The sequence below is a fragment of the Nomascus leucogenys genome, chromosome X, assembly GCF_006542625.1.
Source record: "Nomascus leucogenys isolate Asia chromosome X, Asia_NLE_v1, whole genome shotgun sequence".
NCBI classification, from domain to species: domain Eukaryota; kingdom Metazoa; phylum Chordata; class Mammalia; order Primates; family Hylobatidae; genus Nomascus; species Nomascus leucogenys.
Window position 1 is genome coordinate 117,515,357 of NC_044406.1, and position 10,594 is coordinate 117,525,950.

The following is a 10,594-nucleotide window of genomic DNA, read 5'->3' on the forward strand; positions in this document are numbered from 1 at the left end:
ATATTCTCTCTTACTGTAGGTTGTCTCCACACTTTATTGTTTTCTTGCTGGGCAGAAGCATTCTAGCTTGATTTACTCTCATTTGTCCATTTTTGCTTTGATTGCCAGTGCTTTTTGAGGTCTCCTACAAAAAAATCATTGCCCAAAATGATGTCTTAAAGCATTTCCGCAGTCTCTTCTTCTGGTAATTTCATATTTTCGGGTCTTTTCTTATATTTGTTGAGCCTTGTTCTGTGGCCTAACACATGGTCTATACTGGAGAGTGTTCCATGTGCTGACTGATGACAAGAATGTATATTCTACAGCAATTAGATGAAATATTTTGTAAATGTCAGTTGTTAAGTTCATTTGGTCTAGAGTACAGTTTAATTCCAATGTTTCTTTGTCTGGATAAGCTGTCCATTATTGAAAGTGGGGTACTGAAATCTCCCACTGTTGTTGTACACCAGTCTATCTCTCCATTTAGATCTCCAAATGTTTGCCTTATATATTTGTGTGTTCCAGTGTTGGGTAAATACATATTTTAAATTGTTATATCCTCTTACTGAATTGGCATCTTCATTTTTGTTTTGTTTTGTTTTGTTTTGTTTTGTTTGTTTTTTGAGTCTTGCTCTGTCACCCAGGCTGGAGTGCAGTGGCGCGATCTCCGCTCACTGCAAGCTCCCCGTCCCAGGTTCGTGCCAGTCTCCTGCCTCAGCCTCCGGAGCAGCTGGGACTACAGGCGCCCGCCACCAAGTCCGGCTAATTTTTGTATTTTTACTAGAGACGGGATTTCGCCGTGCTAGCCAGAAAGGTCTCGATCTCCTAGCCTCGTGATCTGTCCGCCTCGGCCTCCCAAAGTGTTGGGATTACAGGCGTGAGCCAACGCGCCCAGCCGGCATCTTTATTGTTATACAGTGACTTTCTTTGTCTCTCTCTACAGTTTTTGACTTTAATCTATTTTATATAAGTCTAGCCTTTCCTGTTCTTCTTCCATTCCTGTTCATTTTCATGTTGTTGCTGATGTCCCTCTCTGGTTTGAGATCTTCTTTGCCTGAGTAAAAGAGAAGTCCCCAAATTTAATGCACTGGGGTTGCTAGCTTCAACTCCACTTTCCGTCTCAGACGACCCCCTCAGGGATTTTTCTTCCTACAGGGAGTCAGGATGCCTCCTAGGGATTGAGGCAAGAATAGGATTCCTGCAAAGGACACCAAAATGGGAGAGAAGCTACCTCTCTGCCTTGATCTCACATTTTACAGAGGAAACTGTGAACCAAGGGGGACTTTTCTTTTTTTCTTTTCTTCCTTTTTTTTGAGGAGGGGGGTGAGGGGATGGAGTCTCACTCTGTCACCCAGGCTGGAGTGCAGTGGCGCAATCTGGGCTCACTGCAACATCCGCCTCCCAGGTTCAAGTAATTCTCCTGTCTCAGCTTCCCGAGTTGCTGGGATTATAGGGGCACACCACCACGCCCGGCGAATTTTTGTATTTTTAGTAGAGACGGGGTTTCACCATATTGGTCAGGCTGGTCTCACACTCCTGACCTCAGGTGATCCACCTGCCTCCGCCTCCCAAAATACTGGGATTATAGGCGTGAGCCACCGCGCCCAGTCAAGGGGGACTTTTCTACATGGTGCCTAGCAGCTTTGGGTTGGGGAATCATGGAGAGAGAAGTCCATTAGTCTTTCTAGCTGCTCACACTTTTTCACTTCCTTATAGCCCCATGGATCGTCACAGTCTCAATGTTCAGTTCTGGAATATTGCTTCTAATAATCTTGTCTTGGCCGGGCGCGGTGGCTCACGCTTGTAATCCCAGCACTTTGGGAGGCCGAGGCGGGCGGATCACGAGGTCAGGAGATCGAGACCACGGTGAAACCCCGTCTCTACTAAAACTACAAAAAAATTAGCCGGGCGTGTTGGCGGGCGCCTGTGGCTACTCGGAGAGGCTGAGGCAGGAGAATGGCGTGAACCCGGGAGGCGGAGCTTGCAGTGAGCCGAGATTGCGCCACTGCACTCCAGCCTGGGCGACAGCGAGACCCCGTCTCAAAAAAAAAAAAAAAAAAAAAATCTTGTCTCTACATAGCTGTTCTTAGTTTTCTTTGAGGTAAAGTCAGATCACTTCTGCTCTACCATGTTGGTGACATCACTCTCCCTTTGCCTATTTTTTAAAAATTGTGTTGTCTCTTTATTGTTGAGTTTTAAGAGTTCTTTGCTTTTATCGGATATTAGAAGTTTTTAGATAATTGATTTGGAAATATTTCCTCCCATTCTGTAAGTTGGCTTTTCAAGTTCTGAATTGTGTACTTTGATGCGAAAAGTTTTTAATTTCAGGGAAGTCCAATTTATTTTTTCTTTTGTTATTGCTGCTTTTGGTGGCATAGCTAATAAATCATTGCCAAATCTAAAGTTGTGAAGATGTATCCCTATAGTTTCCCTGAAGGTTTTATAGCTTTAGCTCTTATATTTAGAAATTTGACACATTTTGAGTTAATTTTTGCATATAATGTGAGGTAGAGGTCTAAATTCATCCTTTTGCATGTGGATAACCAGTTGTCTAAGTACTATTTGTTAAAGAATCTATCAACTACTCGTAAAATGACCTTAATAACTTTGTCATAAATGAATTGACCACAATGTCTGGGTTTATTTCCAGACTCTCCATCTTTTCCATTAATCACTGTGTGTATTCTTATTTGATTATCACACTGCTTTGATTACTCTAGCTTTCCTAATAAGTTTTGAAATCCAGAAGTGTGAGTCTTCCACCTTGGTTTTTCTTATTCAGACTTTACATTGGTTATTCAGATCTCTTGTAATTCAATAGGATCTTTAGGATTTGTGTTCCTTTTTTACAACAAAAAAAAAATGCTCGTTGGATAACAATAAGGATTACATTAAATCTATAGATCTCTATGGGTAGTATTGCCATGTTAAAAATATTTAGTCTTCAGACCCATTACCACAGGATGTTCTTTATTAAAATTTAGGTTATCTTTAACTTCTCCATTATTTTGTGATTTTCAGTGTGCAAGACTTTCATCTATTTAGTTAATTATTGTCCTGAAATCATGATTCATTTTGATGCTATTGTAAATGGAATTGCTTTTTTAATTGAATTTTCAGATTATTCATTGCTAGTGTACACAACTACAACTGATTTTTCCAAGTTAATGTTCTGTCCTGCAGTTGCTTGCTGGATCTTGTTAACTACGTCTAATACTGTTTTTCTGGGTTTTTAAGCTTTTTTTTTTTTTGACTGGAGTCTTGCTCTGTCGCCCAGGCTGGAGTACAACGGCATGATCCCGGCTCACTGCAACCTCTGCCTCCCGGGTTCAAACGATTCTCCCACCTCAGCCTCCCGAGTAGCTGGAATTACAGGCACCTGCCATCATGCCCAGCTAATTTTTGTATTTTTGTAGAGACGGGGTTTAACCATGTTGGCCAGGCTGGTCTTGAACTCCTGATCTCAGGTGATTCATATGCCTCGGCCTCCCGAAGTGCTGGGATTACAGGTGTGAGCCACTGTGCCTGGCAGCATTTTTTATAAGATCATTGTATTTGTGAAGAGAAATAATTTCCATTTTTTCTTTTCAACTGGGATACGTTTTATATATCTTCATTGCCTGATGACCCCAGCTGGATTTTAAGTGTAATGTTTAAGACAAGTGGCAAAAGTGGGCTTTTTTCTCCTGTTCATGATTTTAGGAGCAAAGTTTTCAGTCTTTACCTCTCGACTATATTATTAGCTGTAGGTTTTAATAAATGCCCCATATATCGTGCTGAGAAAATGATCTTCTAATTATATATTATGGATTGCTTTGGGTTGCTTTTCTGGAGAGATGGACTACAGAAAGTGTCTACTGCACCATTGTCATTGACGTCACTTTTGCCACCTGTTTTTGAATCTGTAGGAACACTCATCCTTCTTCAAAATTTGCCTGACACAATAGTCACATATGAAAAAATAGTTACAGGTAGTTAGGCAGTGAGCAGGGCAGGAAAGGGCTCTCCCCGACCCAGTAGGAATGTCACATGATGGTTTGGCAATGATCACATTGCCCCTCTAAAAATGATAATTTGGTAGCCTGGGAGAGACAATCTCCTGATGATCCACATCTGTTAATATTAAAAGTGCGAATTGAGGCCGGGCGCGGTGGCTCACGCTTGTAATCCCAGCACTTTGGGAGGCCGAGGCGGGCTGATCACGAGGTCAGGAGATCGAGACCACGGTGAAACCCCGTCTCTACTAAAAATACAAAAAAAAAAAATGAGCCGGGCATGGTGGCGGGCGCCTGTAGTCCCAGCTACTCGGAGAGGCTGAGGCAGGAGAATGGCGTGAACCCGGGAGGCGGAGCTTACAGTGAGCGGAGATTGCACCACTGCACTCCAGCCTGGGCGACAGAGCGAGACTCCGTCTAAAAAAAAAAAGTGCGAATTGAATGCAGGCCCCAGGGAGAAGCAGCTTCTTGGGCATGCGTATTATCACACAAAATGGCGAAATATGATGTTCCGGGTACATGCCACCAGAAAAAAGAAAAAAGCCTCAGATGGGCATGTGTATAACTCCCTAAACACAGTGCACAGTGCTCAATTCCAAAGAGTAAGGAGAGCACTGCGCATGCAGGAAGCTCACCCTAAAGGAAGAATCATGGGCAAGAGGCAAGCCTATAAGGTCCCAGGATCAAGGTTAAAAGGTCTTTTTGTTCTCTTGGCCATTCAGGCACCCACTTGGATCTCTTCCAAGGGTTTTTTCTTTCCTTTCTTTCCTGTTCTAAAGCCTGTTAAATAAACTTCCACTCCGGTTCTGAATCTTGCCTCAGTCTCTTTTCCTGCTTTATGCCCCTCAGTGAAGTTCTTTCTTCTGAGGCGCCAGGACTGAAGTTCCTCTGGATCCATGTGGATATGCCTCCTGTTACTGGGGGTAACTTGGTTCTCTGCCACTGCTAACAAAGTGAGATCATGGGTAATGCTACCTCCAACAGGCAAGTACTTTTAAAATGTGGATTAATTTTCAATCCTTTTCACTGGTTTTGTTTCCCATCCCTTTATGTGTAACAACTCCACTAAATAAATAAATAAATAGAATGGCCGGGCACAGTGGCTTGGGCTTATGCCTGTAATCCAGCACATTGGGAGGCCAAAATGGGCTGATCACCTGAGGTCAAGAGTTCAAGACCAGCCTGGCCCACATGGTGAAACCCCATCTCTACTAAAAATACAAAAATTAGCCGAACATGGGGGAACCCACCTTTAGTCCCAGTTTCGGGAGGGAGACAAGAGAATCCCTTCAACCTGGGAGATGGAGGATGCAGTGAGCTGAGATCGTGCCGCTGCACTCCAGGCTGGGCGACAGAGCAAGACTCCATCTAAAAAAAAAAAAAACAAAAAACAACTCTACTAGAAGATGTAAAACTTTAGGTCCTTTCAGTCTTTAGACAACTAGATGCCCTTGAGACTATCAGAAAATATACTGGCTCCTGCTTTATCACACCTGGAACCGGCCTGTCTTTGGTGTTCTCATACTGCTGCAACGAAGTACTGTGATACAGTAACACTGCCTGAAAGCCTACTAACTCTTGCTCCAAGGGACAGGACATGACATACACACCCATCCCCCCCACACACAGCATCTAATGTCTCAGGAAATCCCTAAAGAATATGTAATGCATGGGAACATGCTGTGTTCTGGTGTTAAATGTTGAGACCATGAGATGAAACTGAGGAATCTCGATAGGAACTGAACATAGGGACTATGAGGATCACGCCATGTGGAGCATATAGGCCAAGGAGTAATGACTGCTATCTGGTCCTTACTCTGTGACTCATGCCAAATTGTTGACTACAAACAACACTTGAGGCTAGAACATGAAGAACTCCTTGTTTTCTGGGAGGGAAACCAGGTCAAAGACCACCAAGATTTGTAAATTGTTTGCCAAAGATCTCTTCCTAGCTTCAAATAATTTTTTCCCTATTGCACTTTTATCCACCAAGTTTATCACCTGGAGGAGACAATTTGATGCCATGGAACTTGCTGGACTATAACTGTGTGAAGTAAATCCTATCCAGATAGACACAGTGAGGAGTATATTTAATTTCTGAAAGAAAAAGACTCCTGAGGATCATGGGTGGTTCAGGACTCATTTTGTTTTCAGATGGACAGAAAAAAAGCAAAAATTCAACAGTGAGACAAAGTTGCACCAAACTGGACAAATCTCCATGCAGCCAGATTTGCTGGCGCCTTTTTCTCTGAGTGGCGTTTTTTCAGACATAAAAGGCGGGGGAAGAGTGCGCCAAGAGAGGGCTTCCATGAAAATACGAATCACTACTGCCACCGTGAGGAAATTGTTTAAAGACAGACTCCGCCATCACACACTCCTTCCCAGGAAGCTATGGGGGAAGGTCTCATCTGGGCCAAGGTGGAAGAGAATTGGGCTCCAGACTAGGTCTTGTTGCCTTCTCCTCTAAGGTCTTAAGAGAGGTCTGGACATTGACGGTATCTTGGTGTAGAAACTGGAGAGTAAGGAGCTTGGAGTGAGGCAGCGGCTGCCAGGCGTTCCCGATACATTAAGTTGGGGGCGGGGCCTCCGTTCCTCCTGGTTTGGGCAGGACAGCAGGAACCCACTCAAGGACGAATTCTGGCTCTTGTGGGAATCTGTCTCCTGTTCCTGCCCCTTAGAGCAAGAGCTGGTGGGCTTTCCCATGGTGTCATCTTGCTACAGGTCTTTGGGTCTCTTGCGGCATCAGTATCCGTGCACAATTGACAGGGTTCTTCCAAGGGAAATTTACAGGATTTGCTTTCCTTCACTCTCCAGGTTCTATACCAAGACACCGCCAAAGTCCAGATCTCTTTTAAGGCGCTAGACGAGAAAGCAAGGAGGATCAGCATGGATCCCAGGCCTTTTCTACTTCCCCACAGACCAGACCTTCTCCAACAGGTAGTCCTGAGGGGAAGGACGTTGACGTGGCGTAGGGTGTCTTTAAACTACCACCTCACGATGGCACTAGTGCTCTAGATGTGCCAAGATATATCTTGGATCCCTCTTCTCCCGCCCTCCCTGTCTGAAAAAACGCCACCCAGACACAAAGGCACCAGAAAATATGGCTGCCTTGCTTTTTGCTTAGTTTGGAGCCATCTGGCCTTACTGTGGCACTTTCGTTTTCCATCTGAAATCAAACCAAGGCCTAAACCACTCATCCTCATCGGGAATCTTACTCCTTCAGAAACTTAAAATCTTCCTAACCTAATCTATATGATTATGAATTACCTCAGACTTACAGGTCCAGTAGTCTCCATGGCATCAAACTGCCTCCTCAGGGGATAAATTTGGGGATGAGGGCACAAGGATAAAACTGCTTGAACCTCAGAGGAGATCTGCTCTAGCAAACAAGTTACAGACCTTGGTAGTCTCTGATCTGGCTCCCCTCCGGGACAATCAGGAAGTTTTTCATGTTTTAGCGCATGTGTTGCATTGTAGGCAACAATTTGGCAAGAACCATAGAGGAGGAACCAGAAAGCTGTCATTGCTGCATGCCATACATATGTGCTCCACATGGCATGATACTGATACTACATATGTTCAGTTCCTGTCGAGGTTACTCAGAATTTCATCTCATGGTCTCATCATTTAACATCAAAACACATCATGATCCCATGACACTACATATTTTTCAGGTATTTCCTGAGACTTTAAGCAGTGTGTCTGTGTGTGTGTGTGTGTGTGTGTGTGTGTTTGTGTGTGTCTTTTTTTTACTAATTTGTATTTTAGATATAAGTCTTACAGTATTCTCCTACTGTTTAAAGAATAATGCTTGACAAAGATTGAGAAAAATCAATGTACTAATAAAGATGAAAAGTACTACGATACAATTTGTCAAGGCAAAAAATAACCATTTGGATTATTTCCATATATATATATATATATACACTTTTTCTCTTTGAGGGGACCAAAACTTTTTCTGTCAGCCAGGCTACAGTGCAATGGTGCAGTCTCGGCTCATTGCAACCTCCAGGTTCAAGCAAATCTCCTGCCTCAGTCTCCTTAGTAGCTGGGATTACAAGCAGAGGCCACCAGGCCTGGTTAATTGTTTTGTATTTTTAGTAGACATGGGGTTTCGCCATGTTGGCTAGGCTGGTCTTGAACTCCTGACCTCAAGGCATCCAAACACCTTAGCCTCCCAAAGTCCTGGGATTACAAGTGTGACCCACTGTACCCAGCCATATATACATTCCTAATTTCATGCAAATAATAAATCTGTATTGAAATTGGGTTACACTCTACATTGTGGTTTGGAGCAGATTAAGTGTGTATTTTAACAAAGCTTTCAGGAGCATGAATTCATTTAAATATCATCAATACTAAGTGTTGTTTTCAACATTTCAAGCCTTCAGTGTAAATGAAGGAAAATCTGAAAAATATACGCTCAAAAACATTCCTTTAGAAAAGTAGACAGTATTTATTTATTTATAATTTTTTTTTTTTTTTGAGACGGAGTTTTGCTCTTGTTGCTCAGGCTGGAGTGCAATGGCTTGATCTAGGCTCACCGCAACTTCTGCCTCCCAGGTTCAAGCGATTCTCCTGCTTCAGCCTCCCAAGTAGCTGGGATTACAGGCAGGCACCACCAGGCCCGGCTAAATTTGTATTTTTATTAAAGACGGGGTTTCTCCATGTTGGTCAGACTGGTCTCAAACTCCCGACCTCAGGTGATCCGCCCACCTCAGCCTCCCTAAGTGCTGGGATTACAGGCGTGAGCTAGTATGCCTGGCCAATTTTTTGTTTAAATTATTACAGATGTATCACAACATGCATTTTGGCTCTCTAGAATACATATTTGACTATACGTTTGGTTTAAGGTTCTGACATGTTAGAAGTAGAGTAACATACACTTTACTTTGTCATTTATCTTACTGTGTGGTAGGTTTAAACCTCAAGGTTCTATAATTTTTCTTTTCTCCCTAAATCAGAGGCAGGGAATGGCTGTTTATGAGGCCACAGAGAATGCAATTAAGATTTTGTGACGGGCCAGGTGCAGTGGCTCATGCCTGTAATCCCAGCGCTTTGCGATGCCAAGGCAGGTGGATCACGAGGTCAGGAGTTCGAGACCAGCCTGGCCAATATGGTGAAACCCAGTCTCTACTGAAAATACAAAAATTAGCTGTGTGTGGTGGCGCATGCCTGTAATCCCAGCTGCTTGGGAGGCAGAGGCAGGAGAGTTGGTTGAACCCGGGAGACGGAGGTTGCAGTGAGCCGAGATCATGCCAGTGCACTCCAGCCTGGGCGACAGAAGGCGACTCCTCCTCAAAAAAAAAAAAAATGTGAAGGATAAAGGGACTGTCTGGTGCAGATGAATGACATGTACCCAATCTAAATGGGAATGATAGGCTCATTGCCCCTCCACACTACATTTCGTTGCAGAATAAACCAATCAACCTCCTCCTCACTACCACTGGAACTTGGCTAGGTGTGATTTCCTTTCCAGGCTTCCATCCACTGCCCAGGCACACAGCCTCTCTATTAAAGATAGTTAGCAGGGGGTGAATAAAAGACCACTTAGCCTAAAGAATTCTAGGATTGGCACCACCAGCATTTCTACCTTCAGATATGAGATACTGTTCCATAGGTAGGTCTGTATTCTTCCATGAAAATGGTCGGGTCAAACTATTCCTCTACAGGAGGCAGTTTAGCAGACGTCTAAGTCTACTTTAGGTGAAATACTCTGGGGAGGTAAGATATCTTTTTTGTCCTTTCCAGGAACAAAGATCATGGAGAAATGCTTCCCCTAGAGTCTCCGAGACATTCATGCATGCCAATAGCATCTATGTCTGCAGATCATCACTCAACTCAACAAAACCAGCTAGAGAGAGAGCTAGACACAGTCAAAGATGTCAAAAAAGCCAGGCTACCCTAGAATGCCTTGCCCTGGAATGCCCGCCTGAATCCTCAGGCCAGGAGAGGTCATACCTGAACAAGCCCTTGAAGCACTGTAATGTCACAGTGCAGAACCAGACTAACATTAATTCCTTTCATTAAGAATTCAGATACTGAGATAATAAATTCTGAGGAAGAATGTCATGAGGAATAAGTCACCCATACAATTTTAGCCACTCTTATTGATTCTTCAATTATGAGTCATAGAGTATCTGGAGGTCTCCACACCAAAGGTTGGATGTCTTCATCGGGAAATAGCTTTGAAGCTGATACAGAAAATACTAGCTAGGATGAGGTAAATAATGATTTGCTCAGGCCTAAACAATGCCATCCTTCTCAGGGACATCCAACAGAAGAGAGCTACCTATGTGGCCTCCTTGACAGAAATGAGATGTCATCGGGGTCTCATTATGACAAAAGACTTTCTCCTGAACTTATAAAGTCACAGAAGTTGCTGGCTGGTGCGCTCAGATAACTGCTTAGGCCTTCCATCACATTCTTGGCCTTCATCCACTTTAGCAAATCGGCTCTCCTAAAAGATGATCTGGCCCTCATAGGCATGTCAGTGTATCCTCACTCCTCTACAGAGGTCCCTCTAGTTGTAGGCAATGGTGTTTAGAATTCTTGTGTATCGAGGACCACGTGAATGACACTGGCTTTAGATAGATGGTCCCTGGAACTGGCCTGTCCAT